This window comes from Melospiza georgiana, chromosome 3 (assembly GCF_028018845.1).
Source record: "Melospiza georgiana isolate bMelGeo1 chromosome 3, bMelGeo1.pri, whole genome shotgun sequence".
Classification (NCBI taxonomy): Eukaryota; Metazoa; Chordata; class Aves; order Passeriformes; family Passerellidae; genus Melospiza; species Melospiza georgiana.
Genome location: NC_080432.1, coordinates 112,078,239 through 112,097,008, shown reverse-complemented (window position 1 = coordinate 112,097,008; position 18,770 = coordinate 112,078,239).

Sequence of the window (18,770 nt, the reverse complement as noted above, 5' to 3'; positions counted from 1 at the left end):
TTAATTTTACTGGATACCTACCCTTTAATTGCATTCAAGAGAATTAAATCTAGAATGCTATTTTTACTGTAGAAATGGGTTTTGACAGTTCCTTTTGGAGAGGAGCAGGGCACAAAATGAAGTACTGCAAGGTGTGAATAGTTTTGCTCAAACAATTCCCCAAGGCAAAAGAAACAACTGAGCTTGCATGAGAAAGCTCAGACTAGGCCTCTGAATCTCAAAATTATTGATAAATTTTAGATGTATTTGTCTTAGGAAAGGAAGGCAAATACATTCGTGAATTACTGCAGAGAAGTTCATTTTCTCGGTGTTTGTTCCAAATACTCTAGAACATGCACTGTGCACTGCTGAAATATCATACCTAGTTAATGAGTAGGATTAGACCGACAACTTCTTTTATTTCTCAGGTAGATGGACATACAAGTTTCATCCATCAATTTCGTAATAAATAGTGATGAAAAAGAAAGAGCCTTAGGGCCTCTAAGCTATGAGATAATATAAAAAGGGGCTGCAACTGCATGAAACTAAAAATCAGAGTGTAATTTATCATGAGGATTAGCCCCAAAATCAGTAGGGTGATTCCAGATTTTCTAATAAGTGTACAAACTTCCCATGGAATAAGTTTAGCCTGGTCTAGTGATTGCACCTTCCTTAGCTGGGGAACAGAATGGTCACTGCTTGTGATTAAAACTTAGTATCTACTTTGATTCAAAAAGTCTTTTGGATCTGTGTAACACAGTGCTTGCATTTGCAGTTGTAAGAACTGGATGCCCTGAGGAGGTCATATTGTGCTTGATTATTTTATATGCTGCAGCTGAAATAGAGAATTTACCATTTAAATATTTTTTTATTTGAAAGAAAAATGATTGTGTATTTAAGTGACAAATTCCTAGCAAGAAGTACTTTTTATGTGCTACCCCAATATTTAAGCAACAGAATCAATTATCAGTCCCTCACATAAAAGTGATCCTGGATCTTGGTATCTCAGCAGAGAGCAGAAGATATAAGGATAAAATTACAAAGGCAGGCTTAGATTGTATGAACTTTAGAAAGAGGAATATTCAGGAAATCTGGATCTGTAACATCTGTTAAGCTACTCAGGATTGCTACAGAACTAAGAGTTCCCAAATTCCGGAGAACTCAAAGTGAATTATTTGCATATTGATCTGTTGAGAAGCGTGCAGGAAATCTAAGTCATCACTTCCAAATACTTTCCATATGTTGATTTTAAAACAAAATTATCTTATCCAGTTGCATAAGGCTGTCTCAGAATACAGTAAGCACATACTACTACTTGAAATTGACCTACCCTCATGTTTTTTGGCTTTTTTCTGTCCTGAATAAGCAAACCTCAATCCTTAGCAGACAGAAATCAATCCAGGTTTATCACACTATTTTGGAAGATCTTATGTCCAGAGAGTGCTATAGCAAAAAAGTCAATAGGAAATGACAAAAATAATAAAGAGAGAGGATTGACACTGATATTTCAATATCTTAGTGACAGATGAGGAAGAACTAACAAGGGAATACTCCAGCATACAACTGATAAAGATTATTCTACCAATGAGGGTCTGAGGATCAATAGTAAAATTGAGAAGGATAGAGAGGCTGAAGGTTCATCATGAATCTGTGGAAATCCTTGGAAAGAAGCAACATTGTCAAAGAACTGCATCTTTTCCAGAAACAGAATTAAATTATCTAATCTGTCAAAATTTATCAATTAAGAATTAAGAGAAAATATGCATATATACATCTATATGTTCATATCCTATAAATTTTGAGCTGAATAAAAACGTTTTTTTTTCTGAAGATGACAGTTTTTGTTGCTTTAATCAGAAATTGATAATACCCAGGAGAAAAAAGATGAGGGTGTCAAATTATGTTAATCATGTTAACTTGTCTGAAAGTATCATTATGCCTTTGAGAAAGGAGCAGCTTGGCCTTGGCTGTTGCCTTGAGTTTGAACTGAATCTCAGTGATGCAAAGAATTCAGGAGAACCTTACAACTCATTCTCACTCCATAATTATGGTATTGCTTCTTGCTCCTTTCCAGACCAAGGCAGTCCTTTTGATTTTTTTGTTGGATGTGATACAATTATTGGATTCATTTTGGGAGTCTTGAACTATTTGTCTTTGTTCTGTGTGTAGAAGAGAGCGTCTCTAGTTCTAGTTATTTTGGGGGGGTTGCTGTAGAAGCTTAGAGAATAAATGTGGTGTGAAATAGAAATACTGAACAAAACCCTGGAATGTATGAACAAACTTTATTTGGAATGGTCAGAAAAGTTCAAAAAGTGATGCCTTAGAGTAACAACTATGAAATCTTTTCTATCGCTATAAAACTGATCGAGCTCTCTGAAAATCCCTTGAGTTTACAGATAATTTTTTGTACTGAATTGATTTGCCTATTACTAGTTATAAAACTAGAAACCATATTATCAGCTGTGAAACTATATAATTAGTTTCTTTATGGACCTGCAGTTTTTGCTAGATAAAATAAAAACTGTCACCAAATGCAGACGCCATTACGAATATGACAGGTCATTTATGGAAAGAAGGTTGTGTAGAATAACATTTGATAATTTGTTGGAAACATTAGCATATAGATGGCTATGGAATGTGTGAAATATTATCGGAAGAATTCTAATCTAAATTGCTGCAATGTCCAAACAGGATTTAGTGTTTTGTTACTCTAATGCTCATAGCAATTCCGACTTAAACAATTTATAGACATAGCATTCAGCTGTGAATAGAACCATGCATTCTTTCTCTGTGTTAAAATATTGAAAGCTGTTGAGAGCATAGATTATTGTTATTATACGAAGATATGTGATCAAATGTTCAGAAGTGACTAATAATCCTGAGGAAAAATTATTATTTTTTGCTCCAATACATTTGTATAGCTGAGGAAACTTTTTTTTCTAATCATATTTTCTAATCATGTTTGACTAAAACTAGTAAGAGTGCTTTCACAGTTCCAGCATGCATAAGATTAAGTCAATATTTCCTGAAAAGGAAGAATTTTTCTGTAACTATGCACCATTAGGGATTATATTAGGAGAAAAACCCCAAGCCCTACTTTTTCACAGAGCCACTGTCAGTGAGTGGGACAGAAAAAACAACAGATGATACAATTACATGTATAAATTGAATGGTTTTAGGCAGAATACCCTGACCTATGGATTAAAGTGATTGAAATGGAGACCAGAAATTTCCCAAGCCTGAAATCCAAGGTTACTCACAACCCAATAAAGTAAAGGAGTGGAAAAATGTTGGAATTCTCTTCCTGACTGCTCAGGGAACACATTACTGACAATCCTCTCTGTCCACCACTGCTTGCATTGGATGTGCAATTCTTCTCAACTGTGAAATGAGTGCTAGGAGTCTTTTGTCAGATCAGAGATAACACCTAATTTTTCACAAAGACACTTGACATTCTTTCTAAGAACTTCCACAAGAACATTTGTAACAAAATCAATTCTCTTAACATCTGTACATGTATACAGTAATTTAATACCGTTATTTGAACACTCAACATGGGAATGTAAATTCCCATGAGAATGTAAATTTCTTTACCCAAATGCAAGTGTTTATCACCAAATAGTAAACTTGAAAAATCCCACAGTACATGGGAGATATAAAAGTTATCATCTTCCATTCTTCCTTTTAAATAGGTTGCTCTATCTCCAAGTTTATGATTTCTAATTGGAATTTCTCTCAATGAGTTTGTTTGGGTTCTGTATATTACTATTCAACCCTAATGTACTTGTACTCCTTGTGTTTTAAGGGCTTTTTTTATTCTTTCCAGTGTCTGCAGAGATATAGGGAATATAATTTTCTGCAGTTAAGCACATCTTAAAAAGGGTTGCAGACTGAGTATGAAGATAGCAGATTCCTTCCAGTTTATTTAAAAGAAACCCCTCTTTATCATGCCTCTCAGTAATGGGAAGTAAGGATTAATTCCTCAGCAAATGAAGTAATTTTACATATTTTTGTATGTAAGTGGGTCAGGAAACACATGTAACTTCTATGATGGGCAGGTCCTAGTTCTGAGTTTTTGGGGGGAAAATGAAGCTTTTAATTATTAATGTAATGTATTATAACAAAATGTAATATCAACTTCTGATTTTTTTCTAGATTGAAAGTTCATAAAACAGTGAAAAGTTTATTCTATTACTTCCCTTCTTTAAGGGAAGTAATAGAAAATTATAGAAAAATTATTTTATGGAAGAAAGAGTAATGCAGAATACACACTTGTAAGATTTCTTTGTTTAGATTTTTGTTTTTAAGAAGGTGGGTAATTATTGAATTAAGTCTTGCAAAATAAAAAATAACATAATCAAACTTCGAGGCATGCATCTCAATTGCAATTGGTACTTGTCTTCCTAGAAAAACACCTATATAGATTACAGCTGGAAGAGCTTTCAGTTCATTAAAAATCCAAAATTATTTAACTTCTGTAATTAATTAGGACTCCAAAACTGCTCATCCTGAAAATACTGGGCCACACTGTCTGTTCTAAATGCATGGATCTATCTTTTTGACTGCCATTTATTAATATCTCAAACAAAGCAACACTATATGGTTTTAGGAAAGCAAGTACCTTCCCTAGAAGTTCTGTTGTCTTTCCTGTAGCAGCTGTAATGTCTTAAACTCTGTGTCCTTCCCTATGAGGGAACCTAAAGGAACACAAGATGATAAAGCTGCTGTTAATATGGATAGCATTGCATGCTCTCCAAATTCCAGACATCATCTCATGGTGAATCTCTATTATATTAGAAATAGGGGGGAAAGAAAGCTAAATATAAGGAATTGTGAAGATGAACCAAGATACTGTTGCATGCTCTGTCCTCAAAGCAAGCATAAAAATATAAAATGAAACCAGTTCATTCCTCTCTGAATAGGTCAACTAACTACACTGGTTAACTATTAAAATGAGTGCTAAGTGACTTCTTTTTCAAATTTTCCACTGCAAGAGCAACACAGTCATTTGACTCGATTATCTGCTGTATTAATTGATGTTTTGAGCATTTGAATGTGTTGATGTATTGATTCAATTTAAATTGTGACTTTGATCACAGATACGTGCATCACCCTCTGCCACTTTTAATTAATGCTCTAAAACTTCTAAAACTGGAGTGTATCAATTTGAGAATGTGTTTGTTCAGTTTTAGTAGAACAAGGAAATATAATAACCATAAAAACCATGAGTTTTTATGTCTTCCCTCAAATTTACACGTGGGTTATGTACTCAAGGGCTAAGCAACACTAATGTACCTGCAAGCTGCTTAATTCACTTTCTATATTCATATTAAGTCACCCGTATTTTGACTTGGTCAATAGAAAGGTGAGTGGAATATGTTTCTTTAGAGATTAGATTATGTATATGAAATATTAGATGATCAGATATTTTATGAAGTGTTCTTTTACTATTTTAAAGGAGTCTGGTTTTGGATAAAAGTATTTTTTTGAATAAAATTAGGACTTGAATAAATTTTCTTTTCTGACCAACAGAAACTAAATTGAAGTTATCTTTGGGTAAAAATTCTGAAATCTCTCTAAAAGTTGCAGAAATATTAGCACCAGATTTGAAAATCACCATTTTGATAACTTAAGTTTTTCTCAGAAAACAATTCACTGTACTCAGTGATACAATGAGCCTCAGGAAACAGAAGCTGGACTTTCAAGCCTGCTCAAAACATCATTTTCATCCATTAATATTGCTCTTCTGCTTTGGCCTCATTGTTATTAACAAGGACGTTGTGTCCTCATTGCATCTTCACAGAGCATGACCCTGATCCTCAGGGAAGGATCTAAGTTCACTCAAATTATTGCCAGTAATAAAAGAATCTTTCTAACTAGGATATCACAACTGTGAGTAATCCCCTGGCTTTAGATGCCAGAGGTGAGCTGGGGAGGATCTATTCTGTTTCCTTGCCCTGTTGCTTTTCTGAGACATGAGGGTCGTGTGAGGAACAGGAAACCAAGACCTCAGAGCGCCTGCTGGGTTTGCATCCTGATCTCATGCATGAAGACTCTAAGCACAACTTAGCACACTTCTTTATCTTTTTTCATTTACTCAAATATTCATTTAAAACTGTGCTGCTACAGATAAAATAGTACATCCCATTTCAAAACCTCTCAGAGCTCTTCAACATCACCATTAATGGCCTGGATGCAGGATCTGAAGAGATACTGTGAGGTCACAGACAATGCAAAACTGGGAGAAGCTGTTGACTCCCTTAAGGACAGGGGGGCCCTGCAAAGAGACCTGGAAAAGTTGGAGGACTGGGAAAACATCGACCATATGAAATTCACCAAGGGAAAATGCCAGATTCTGCACCTGGGATGGGGCAAGCCTGGATGTACAGACAGATTGGGGAATGAGACTGGGAAGCCTCATTGCAGTTACAACTTCCTTGGGAGGGGAAGAGGAGGGGCAGGCACTGATCTCTGTGGTGACCAGCGACAGGACCTGAGGGAGTGGCCTGAAGCTGTTGAGGAGGTTTAGGTTGGATATCACACAAAGGTTCTTCACCCAGAGGGTGGCTGGCACTGGGACAGCTCCCCAGGGCAGGTCACAGCACAGCCTGACAGAGTTCAGGAAGTGTTTGGAGAATGCTCCCAGCACCTGGTGGGATTCTTGAGGATGGTGCTGTGCAGAGATGAGAGCTGGACTCAGTGATTCATGTGGATCCGTTTCAACTCAGCTCTTGTGGATTCTTGTGGATCCCTTCCAACTCAGCATATTCTGTGATGCTGTGATTCTGTGATTCTCCTTTCTTTCTATTCGTTTATAGTATTGTTTCATGCAGTGCTAAAGCACCAATTAACTCACAGAAAACTTCCAGGTTCTCATGATTATTAATCTCTGCTTTTCAAAGAGCTAACTGAGTTACTGTTGTGTAAACCCAGAACATTATTCATGAGGCTCTGACTGAAATGGCATTTCTTTCAGTTTTCAACAAGATCAACTATATCCTTAATGAACAGGAGCAAATGGGAAATAAATCCAGCAGAGGATTTTGATACTGAATCTGAAAATACTACAGTCTATCAGTCTTGGCAAGAAAATTGCATAAAAAAGGGAGAAATAGCGTTTGAATTATGCATGTTGAAAAGAAAGAAGGAAATGTATCCTGGGTGCATGAGAACATTAAGAATATTGCAGTGCTCAACTTTGCTGTACAAACCTCACAAATATCACTAGGTACACTATTCCTACTTTATAGCATATCACATCAGATAAGTGTAACTGATTATTATGACTGCAAAAAACTTTAAATTTCCATGAAGCCTTGCTTTGTATCCTGTCGTGGTGGCCTTTTCCGTCCTTGTTCTGGTGCTCTCACCACCAAACAAGAATCAGGGCTGCTTCCAGGGTTGTCTTTTTAAGGATGCTTTGTCCAGTTCCAGAAAAGCACAGTCTTTCACCTTTGAGACATCTGTCCCCCCCATATTTTATATACCCCCTGGGGCCGAGGGGTCCCCACACTGAATCTTCTTTGGCTCTGGGACATTTCTCCCCCTGGACTCAGTCTCTGTATCACACGGAAACATGGGTCAAAAGAGTCCAGCATAAAATGCCACTTCCTCTTCTCCATTTTTCCAACATCTCTCACTCTCTCTCTCTCTCTGGTCCAGACCTTCATCACTCATCTAGGAAAGGTTAATGTTCTGTGAAGTTTTCATTGTCCCAGAAGGGTTAAAAACTCCTCCAAGCGGCTGGACTCCTGGCTGCACCTCCCGCCATCTCCTCAGCCAGGCTGCCTGCTGCCAGCACATGTTTACTGAATTTCAAGGTAACGGCCACAAACACAGGCTGCACTCTCTCTCTCTGTCTGTCTCCAAGGGGGGGGAACAGGCTGCCCATCGCTTCCCGGCATTTCTTTACTTCTTCCTTCCACCCTTGGGGGGGCCAGGCCTACCTCTCCCGGGCCGGGCCGCATGGCTTCTCCCCCAGCCAGCAACTGGGGCGGGGGAGAGACCCAACTCCTTCCTGCCAGAAATCCAAAGAGAGACTGCCAGGGGGAGAGCCCTGCTTTACCCTGTGTTCTCAGAGGTGGATCCAATGCCCAGTGGTTGGGCAATTGGATATTCAATATTCAAATCTGAGCAATATTCAAATCTGAGCACTCATTGGCCCTACCTACAGCATCCCAGAAATCCTGTTTCCGGGTCAAACCATGACATATCCTCAAATAAAATCTCATTGGTGTTTTTATTTTCCCTTGGATCCTTTAGTATATTTAGAACATTATGCTACAAATCTGAGAAAAAAATGAAAATAAAATAATTTCCTTCATTTTAAAAGATATCTTTCTTTTTATTACATCCTTTCTATTAAGCCAGTCTTTTCTGTGAGGTGGTGAAATTCATGATGTTGCAGGAAAGTCTGCTTTTCTCTCAATTTCCTTTTCATAGTTAAAGTGAATCTGCCTCCATGATGACCATTTTTCCAGCAGATGCACCATCTCTTAACGCTGTATTTATTCACTGCTGTTAGTATTCACCAGTGAAAAGACAGCAGGTTTTTGCATCAAGCAGCAGCCAGGCAGTGAGGCCATTGGCATTCAGTGCTGCCCTGAGTCAAACCCTTCCCACCGGGGTGAGAGGTTCAGTGGAGATTTGGGGAGGGACTGGGTGCCCCTGCAGGGCTGCAGCAGAGATTCTGACCCCTTCACTCTGGCAGACAGGGGCTCCTTCTGGACACCTGGAGTTTCCACAGTCTCTGCACTGGCTGAATTGTATTTTTCTGTCTCTCCATGAGGACTTTACCTCTAAGCATCTGATCTTTAGCCGAAATAGAGAAAACTACCTGATCCTTTAGCTCCTTGAATGCTTATTTTACTGTACTAGTAGTCAGCAGCAGCTGGCTGTTCTACACTCTACCCAAAATGCATTAACACCTCAACCACCTCTTTCTGTTAATCATTTTCTTTGTACTACAGCAATCACAGTCCCTTTCTGTTAGTCACTGTGTATTTTTTGAAGGCCTATTTACTTGAAAGATCTTGCCACCCAAGCACAAAATCAGAAATGGATACAAAGAAGATGGGAGAGTCCTGAGGAAACAATGAAATTATATGAAATTATATAACATAAGGAAGGAAAGACACTTATGTCAAAACCAGCCACTAACCTGACCAGCTAATTTGAAGACTGCAATCATAAAATCTGCACACAAGGGGGATCATACTTGCAAGATTCTGCATGCTAATTTGTCTGAGTGTATTGTTAAAACTACATTCCCATCCTTCTGTAGATGTAAATTTATTTTAAAACTAATTAGGTTTTTCATAATTTTGAAGAGATGAAAGAGGCTGAAGATGCTAAAACACTTAGAAAGCACTTCAGTCAGTTGTTGCTGTTTCTTCACCTTTCATAGAAAAATAAATTTGGGGCCAAAAATTTCATTTTATTGGCAGAGTTACTCTGGCCATGGACATGACTACACAAGTCATTCTTGCATGTCGTGTGGATTTATCATCTGGAGCACAATATTCATACCTGATTTGCCAAACCACCAATGAGGGTTTATTCTCTGAGATGTGCAGTGAATGTATATAAAACAAATAATTAAATAGACGTGAACGTAAACCAGGAGACAACAAAGTTGCAGAACTGCCACCTACTAGATTCACTCTGTGCTGTTCACAGCTTCCTAAGAGGGTTGTTTTTTAATGGACTTTGTCTCTATGCCTAGGTAAAGTATGTTACTAAGACACTCTACTAAGAAGAGAAAGAAAAAGAGAACTTCTGTGTTGGGGGATTTTAGATCCAGCTAATTTATGTAATATTGCTACATCATTTGTACCCAATTCAGTGACAAGCTCATAAAGGGACTTTATTACACTCTGTGCCTGCAAATAATTAAGGGAAAAAAGAGCCTTTGTTCAGCTAATCATCTGTGTGTTATCAAAATAATCCTTCTGGGCCCCATTTAAAAGTCTAAATACCTCTGGCAGTTGAAGTGTAATGCATGTAAATAATTGAAATTATAAATATCTCTAAACAAAAGAAATTGCTAGAGATCTGGTAGCTTGCCAATAAAGTCTTGCTCAGTGAATTCACTGAGTTGAGAACAACAAAGGAGATGTTGTAATCGGACAGCATATGGCAAAGTTATTTTTAAAGTTTCCAAGTAGTGTTTTGTTTACTGACTTCTTTTTAAATGGTGTGCTGTGGAAACAGAGGGCATCTAATTTTGCTTATGGTAGAAGACAGATGTTCCAGGCATCAAGAAAATAAAGGAATATTCTTCAGGTGTCTTACTTTATGTTTTTCTTTGCATTTTTATGCCCCAAAAATAATACCTCAGGTGTTGAATCAAGGACTTTCAGTAATTTACTGCAAGCAAGAAGTAATTTTACATTCTTTAGGAGATCACAGCTCCTCTTTAAAATAATCCAAGGAACCTAATGAATTAAACATTTTGCAGCTGCAGACTCTCAATTTTTGTTTACTTGTACTATAAGTAGTAATAATATCTTTATATGCAGTAATATTTGGTGTACAAATATATCTGTTTATTTATTAATCAGAAATAGCCAGAGCTGAGTTAAAATCAAACAGTCAAAGAAAGTACTTTGCACAATATTTATGAGATTGTGGTTTGGTCTGAGTGATAGTTTACAGGTTCAAATATTTTTTTTCTGTGCACCATTTGGAAACATCTGTGGATTTTGGTATTCAAAGATGTGAAAATTCACTTCCACTTAAAATGCTTTACGTTTCAGGTGCTTGAGCAAGACCTTAAATAATTAATTTCTGTTTAAATTTAAATGGAATTTTTTCAAAAATTTTCTCACTGAAATTTAAATAAGCACGCTATTAGTCTCAGAGAATAAAGAAAACCTGACCACATTCACCTATCACTTCCATCTTGTGTGTCTCTGATTAGAAATAGTGCTTGCATGTGAGCAATAAGATTTACAACATTACATCAATGACTGTACTGGATGAAAAAAATGACCTACTATGATCCTAACCCCAGCTGTAGCATTGAGCACGAGTCTAGGGAAAGGAAAAAGAGTGCACACATTTTTTGTATCTCCCACTCAGCCTTTGCCTGTTTTATCCTGAGAGGGGTTCACGAGACTGATTTTGGATTGTCATTTAATTCTCCTTATCTGATCTCTCTTCCCAGAACTTTAAAGTATCCTGTGAATCCACTCCCTCAAAATCCTCTGGAAAGAATTTCCATGGGAGCAATACTCTCTGCAGTGCCCTGGCTCTTCTACTGACAGAGATAATGAACAGCTTCTAACCCTGCTCTCTGTGTCTCCCATAATTCTGCTGATCTCTCTCATGTCCCCTCTGCATCAGCTCAGCAAGTGAGTTCTGCTTCACTCAGAAACTGTTCCCTATTTTTGATCATTCCCATCAGCTTTCTCTGAATCTCTTAATGTGTCTTTTATCAGGATGAGGGGATCAAAATGGGCAGGATGGGATGGGAGAATAAATAAATTTATTCTTATAGCAGGAATGATCTGGTTTTTTTCCAGAAACTACAGGAGAGAACCTCAAATGTCCATCCAAAATGCTAACAGCACATTTCTACTAATGCATCATATTGCATAAAACTGATTTCCATCTCTTATTTGACTACCTAATCATAATATGTCATAAAGGCCCTTGCAATTATTCACAACCTGCCCTGATCTCATTACCCTGAATAATTACAAATTACCAGTATACTTTCTTCTCTCACTTCACACCCTGTTTTTAGATAGATAGATCATTATAATGCAACATTTCCCTAGACTTCCTCTTCCCAATGTGATATGACCAGGACAGAACAGGTTTAGGATAAATCAGGTTCCCAGACCAGCACTTTTCCAAATCACTTCCAAGAAATACCCTCTGCCATCACCGTTTGCTGCCTCTTCTCCTAATTACTGTTGTTTGTTTCTGGATGAAGTCAGCACATGACAAGGAAATATATTTAGCAGATTGATTGAGAGAACCTTCATCCTGGGCTATAGTGATGAATGACTTTCCAATTGCAAATTCTTGCAGATTTTGATGCATAATGTATTTGATCCATTATAGTGACATTTACAAGTCTGCGAATCTTGGGAAAAACTAATGAATATCAAATATCAAAAGTCTGTCTTTAAAATTTCAGTAAGACAATTTTGATTTCTTTCATTGTGAAAATGGTAATTAGTTACATTACATCTTTTAATCCTTGGACCAATCTTGGTGCCATGAGTTGAGACAAAGTGGTATGTCCTACAAACATCTAAAATAGTATGTGATGGAAGAGCTGTTGTTCACCACTATCAACTGCCTCTCCTATTTTAATCTGGCCAAAATTCATATTTATTTCTTTGCTTCACAGGATTTTTCAGATAGCTGATTAGATCCTTTTTCTTGTCTCGTTTGGTGTCAGTATGAATACATGTTATTCTTTCTGTTTGCTTATTTTGTGCTACTTTTATCAAGTGATTTTTTTTCTGTCTTGTCTGTTGGTTTTGACAACCATTACCATCAGTATAAGGACCAAATTCAGTAAATATTTTTATTTAATGGAGACTATCATAGTTATTTAGATCTCTGTGTATGATAGAATTAGGTAAAAAGGTTCATCAAACAGTAATTAAAACAGAAACATTGGGAAAAAATCTGAGGTAAAGAGGTCTATAAATGTGACCCTTCAAAGGGACTTTGCAGGGCTTCTGGCTTTGGTTCTGCTACTGTTCTTACTATTGCAATGCTATGGCACATTTTAGCTAATGATTTTTCTCTTACTCTGCAAATATATAATATTCAAATTATCAGGAATATTATAAGGAAAGAGCCTTCTATTATAAAAAAATTGGGGAAATAATTCCTCCTTGACATTTTGACACTGGAGGACGACACTAGTTTTATGTGCATTGAAATAATAACTCCAGAGGTCACATCAGATGAGACAGAATATAAAAGAATTCAGTGACTTATTCATCTTGTTCCTTCAGAAGCTGAACAAATCCCGAGGTCAAGATTATCAAAGCAGGGTTACAGAGGTCTATTTCTGACACATATCTATACATATGTATTCTGAATCGAGGTCTTGGACCTTGTGTCGTAGCTCCAAAATCCCACAAAGAGTTACTGAACTGAGGCAGAGGTTCCAAGCAGACCCCACACAGAAGTGAAGTCTCACTGACCTGCTTTTCAGAAGATTATTGGTTCAGAAGTTCCCACTTCTGAGTGCCTGCTGAATGCTTGGCACTTCTGACAGTAGCACTTTCTGTGAGCCCAGAAACAAGTCAGGACTTACATGAAAAATCAGATAACACATTCCCTGTATGCAAAGAGAGAATGTAGGAATTGCTGATTGCATTTAAAACACCTTTGCAGATGTTTCAAAATTACTCGTCCATCCTGCATACAATTTTCATTTAGTGCATTAACTCTTAAAACTAGATTCTTCTCTTCATTTCTGACAAGCAGTATTTTCATTCTCCTAATCTAAATTGAACTGTGTGATGGTGCAAAGTACATTTCCTCCATGATAACTCCAGACATACGTAATTTTCTCACATCCCAAAGTCTAATGTGAAGGATACAGCCTGAAGCACATAGACGGGAAAGCAAAATTAAGATTAAAATGTCATTACTTTACTTCTGGGGAAAATGCAATTGCTAGGCTTGAAGCTAATTTGAATATTATTTGAGAAACTGGATGACTGTGTGCAGAGCTCGGCAGGACATGACAAATATACTTGCAACCCTCTTCCCTTTAAAAAGGTGAAAGGAGTTGACCTTAAATGAAAGGAAACTGGGGTTCATTTACATTATGTTTATATGGTTCTCCACCTGGCCAGGTCAACAATAACTGTTTTTTTACCCTGGAAAAATACCTACTTTAATTTAAATTTCATAGGAAAAGGAAGTTTTAATAATGACATTCAAGTCAAAATGAACAGGAATTTAAGTGGCAAGGGATAGAAAGCTTCAAGAAGCAGAGTTCTGCACTAGATTCAGAGCCAGTACTGACCTACTTGTTTAGACAATAAATCCTTATTAAGCTACCATGACTACAGCCTCAAAAAAGAATCACAACTGATCTTGTATGTACATCTCAGTGAAAAATGGAAGTAATTTCTCTATATTAAACAAGTAAGGAACTTGTTAAAGTGGCCTTCCCAAGGTCACACAGGGAATCTGAATAGAGACTTTCTCATGGCTCTTCTGCTTTTTATTGTTTAGGCTAAAGTCTCAATTTGGATTCAGATCTGAGGATTTTTTAGTAAATCTTACATATGGCCTAACCTTATGTGACCTTATCTGCACTATGTACACTTCTGCTCAGAGTGAAAAAGGTGAAATCCTAAATAATGTAATTAATCAGAAAGTGAGAGCAAAAGAAGTACTGTAGAGGAAAACTAGAAATCTTGATTTAATTTTAAATGTTTCTCCTTTTAATTACTCAAGAGAAAAATCAATTTAGGCCATTCCACACTTCATTTGCTTTGAAGCATGTAATTTTAAATGCTTGGTTTTGTACTTTGTCTCACTTTTTTATTAATTCTAAGTAATAGAGGTATAGAACATAAGTTAGAAAAATATGAAAACTACTTAAACTTACATTGTTTGAAATTTTTTCATGGAAAAAAAAAAAGAATTAATGTGAAGTCTATTTTTCACTTCAGTTACAGGTTTCCCAGGCTTTATAGTAAAAAAAATTAAGAAAAGGGAAATCTGAAAATACTAGGAATAAAAGTATTCATTTATTTTTAGTAACATATGTTTTCAGAATTCCTCCATTAGATATGAAACTCTCACAGCCCATTCTAGGCACTCCTCCCTTGTAGGGACTGCTGCTTCAGAGGGCAGTTTGATGAACTTGTTTGAGGACATGCAACTACATTTTGGAGTCAATTTAGAAAGAGTGACAGCTCTCCTAGATGCCCCCACTATTGCTGAGCACGTTATCCACTCCTGTAACTGCTAGAACCTTTGAAGGAGTCAGGCTAATCACTTTAAGGAATAATACATATTACTGATAACAGAAAACTGACAGTTTTGCCATTGACAGTGACTGACTGCAAAAGTGAATTTAACACAAAATACAGATAATCTCTAATCACAAATGAGTTAGCTCAGGTAGTCATTCATGGAACATTGAGTTAGGTCCTTATTCAGTAGGTGTCCCTGTTAGGTTTGAGAGATGGCTGAGGCAGGGTAGAAATCAGGTTTAAGCTGTCAACCAAACCCAGAAGGTATGATGGAGTTTTCCTTAACTTCTCCCCATTTCTATAATTATTTTTATACTGTTTCTTTACACATAGGTGGAACCTGAGTGACTTTGGTCTTACAAACCATTGTTACTGATTACTCTCTCAATCATAAGGTATAGTCAAGAAAATATGGAAGGCATGCTCAGGGAGGGGTGGTCATACCTTGCAAGTGGATAGAGAAGGATCTGTGTGTCGGTATATAAAATTAGATTAAATGAACCAAGTTCACCTGATAGGAGCAGTATCACCACGGTTGCTGGTTCAGCAGCAGGACATCTCCTGTCTCCCTTGGCTGATGGGTCCTTTGTGGTTTATTGGCTACCTGGGAACACCAAGTTCTCCTCTGCAAGGATTACAGCAGAGCCTGGCTGTGGTGTTTCCACTCTGGTCCACCCTCCATCCCATCCCTCTCAGCAGCTGCCTAAAGTTGCAGGCTCTGTTGGGAGGGGAATCATGGTGGGATAGACTTCGTGCACACCAACTGCATTCCATCCAGGAAGCAGCAACTGCATTTCACCATACAACATCTGTACTGCCATAACTTCTGCTAGAAAGTGAGTATAACTGCCCAGTTTTCTATAATTTCACCCCTAGCCATCTTCTCACAACATGAGACCATCATAATATTAGGCATGGTACAGATACATGGAAATAGAGTTCTTCCTCTCAGAGCACAATCCTAACATTCTCCTTCATCTTAGCCTAGCAAACATGCTGAATACTTGTTTCCCAAGATGTATTTGTATACAGAAAATAATTAATTAATCTATAGAAACAATTATTCTGCCAAAAAATAATTGTTTTCTAAAAAAAAATTATTCTGCAGAAATGACCTATGAAAGGAAAGCCAGGATAACAAAAATCAAAACAAGAAGTGGTCCCAGATTTCAAACACCTTTGAATTCCAAAATAGTCCAATGAGCATAATGTAAAGGCACACACTATCTGCAAATTTCATATTTCCTATAGACTGATTGTTGTAGAGTGGATACTTGATTTCAGACCATGTGTGAATGGGTGGCAGATTTTCTCTGCAATATATTTAACAAAACCCACACTGACATTTTATAGCATTATCATGTCAGCATATGACATTAAGAATAAAGATTAAAAAACATTTAAGGCATTTAACTGACTTAATTCCAGCAAATGACCTTTGCTGACATTACTTACATGCTGTTTTGCAGTGAAACAAAAAATTAGGTTCAACTGTTCACAGCCTGTCAACATTTTAAAGTACTTGAGGAACAAATCTGATTTTTCAGAAAACTGGAACCTTTCCCAGTGGCCTGGATAAGTGAGCTCTTGAACAACCTCAGGCAGTGAAGGAGATAAAGGAGATGGTGAAAATTTTTTGGGAACACCTTTACCAGAAAGGTTTTTCTCCACAGGCTAACTGATCTGCTGTCCTCTAGCTAAGCTGAAAAATCAACATGATGCTACATTTTTTTGACAGAGACCCAACTATATCTCAAGCTTTTCTTTCAATTATTTTTGGTCTAACACCACCACTTGACATTTCCAGGTGTTTTTCTTGAACTATGTAAAAATAGCAGAGTGAAACTTCTGAGCTCCTTCTCCTGCAGTATCCCACCAGAAAGAACAGTTATTTCCATGTTCTTACATGGAATTTCCCACTTAGCATAACTACTTTTGTTTCCTTATATTCACATGTTTTGGACAAGAAACCATCACAAATAAATACCAATCCAATTTCTCCTGTCATCCTTCTGCTCCTTTCATTTCTGGCCAATCAAACTTGAAAGAGCCCTTTACACACTTCATAAATCTTTATTTTCTTCCCATAAATACTTAAAATTCGTTGTTAAGCTTTGAGTCCTATATGTTTACCTTTCAGACTTATATTAGAATTTCTGTGCCTTGTCTCTGACAACTAATAATTTTCTAAACTTGAATATTTTTGTCTGCAAGGATCAACCAGTTTGACTCACACAGTATCAGCTTGCTTTTCTAATACCTGCACAGGTCATTACACATCCTTTTTAATCCCTAATGACAACGATTTATGTGCATGATCTTCTTTTTCATTATCCTTGTCCATCTCTGTAAAGAGTTCTGCCTTGCTAGAGAACTGCCTGCTTCAGTAAAATTTTCTCGTATAAAACTAAAGAGAATTTAATTTATCATACTATTTTAAAAAAAGGATTTGAGCATGCAGAAAGATGTAACTTTTCCAATGAAAATTAAACACAATCAAAGGCATTATGATGTGCCATCTCCCTGTTAGTCTTTTGCTAGATACAAAACTTATTTTCAGCTAAAACAGCGCTAGTAGCATGGAAGGTCTAACACATCATCGTAACTTTAGAGGGGTTTATTTAGGCTTGTTTCTCCCTTTTCTTTAAATTTTAAAGTTAGAAATTAAAGTCTGCTAATTTTTAAAAAAGATCATTTCAATAAGAGCCCTCATTTTTAGTTTAAATGAAAGCCCTGCTCTATGGATGCATATCATCAAAACACAAGTCCCTTTGTATTGACAGCAGCTAGATGAAAATGCAGAGGGCTGGTTACTGATGTTTGCATGTTTTAGGTCTGTTAAATGCTGCACAGCAGCTTGGCATTAATAGCTGTGCTGCCTGGTAGCTTTGTCTTTGTTAGCTCAAGGTAATGTTGAATGGAATGATTTTTCAACTCCCTGGCAATTTGAAGCGAGTTAGTACCAGGACATGGATCCTTTTTTGAAATCTGTATGGGATCTCTCTCTACCTGCTGTGCCTAATTTCTAAGCCCAGTGCTATCATTAGGAAAAAAGTGTTGTTTTCTCTTTTGTCTGTGTGCTCTACTTCGCATCAACATCATCAAAAACCTCTCATGACTCTTGCTGTAAATTGATCCTGTGTAGCCCTGACTGACCTTCAGACCCCACAAAGCTGAGTTTTTTCAAAGTTTAAAACCTTTCTTTGTGACAGATCAAATAGCCTGGGACACGTTTGGACCTCTTATTATTCCATTGAGAATATTTCATTTCCATAAGGAATGGATTTTTAACCAAGCAGACCACTTTTCAGCAGTTTCCACAGCCCTGCTCTCTCCAGTATTGTACAAGGTGCAATCTGCTTTTATCCACTGGCTGAAAAGAAGGACAGAAAGAGAGGAAAGTAATTCCAGGCCTCACCTGGTAGTGGCTGAATAGACAAAAGTACTTTATTTGAGGGTTCTTCAGGTGGCTGACTTGGAAGATTTACTGGATTTTCACAGGCATCATAGCTGTGTACAGCTATGTTATATCTAAGTTATATCCTGGAATCCATCTTGCTCTTCAGTTTATCTTCTTCTGCAATTTATACTTTCATATTTTAATGCAAACATCTGTTTATAATACCTGCTCCTACAGGAAACACTTTTTATATCCTTTTCCTAATGCATCCTTTCTTTAGACTTCTAATTGTAAAGGCTGTTACTTGGTACAGATGTTCATCAGTTTTTGTTAATAGAGACAAAAATAAAGGGCTTTTTGGTCTCTCCCTACCTGTGTTTGATAATCAGTATACTTAGGTACGTTTCTGTATTTCAGCTCAA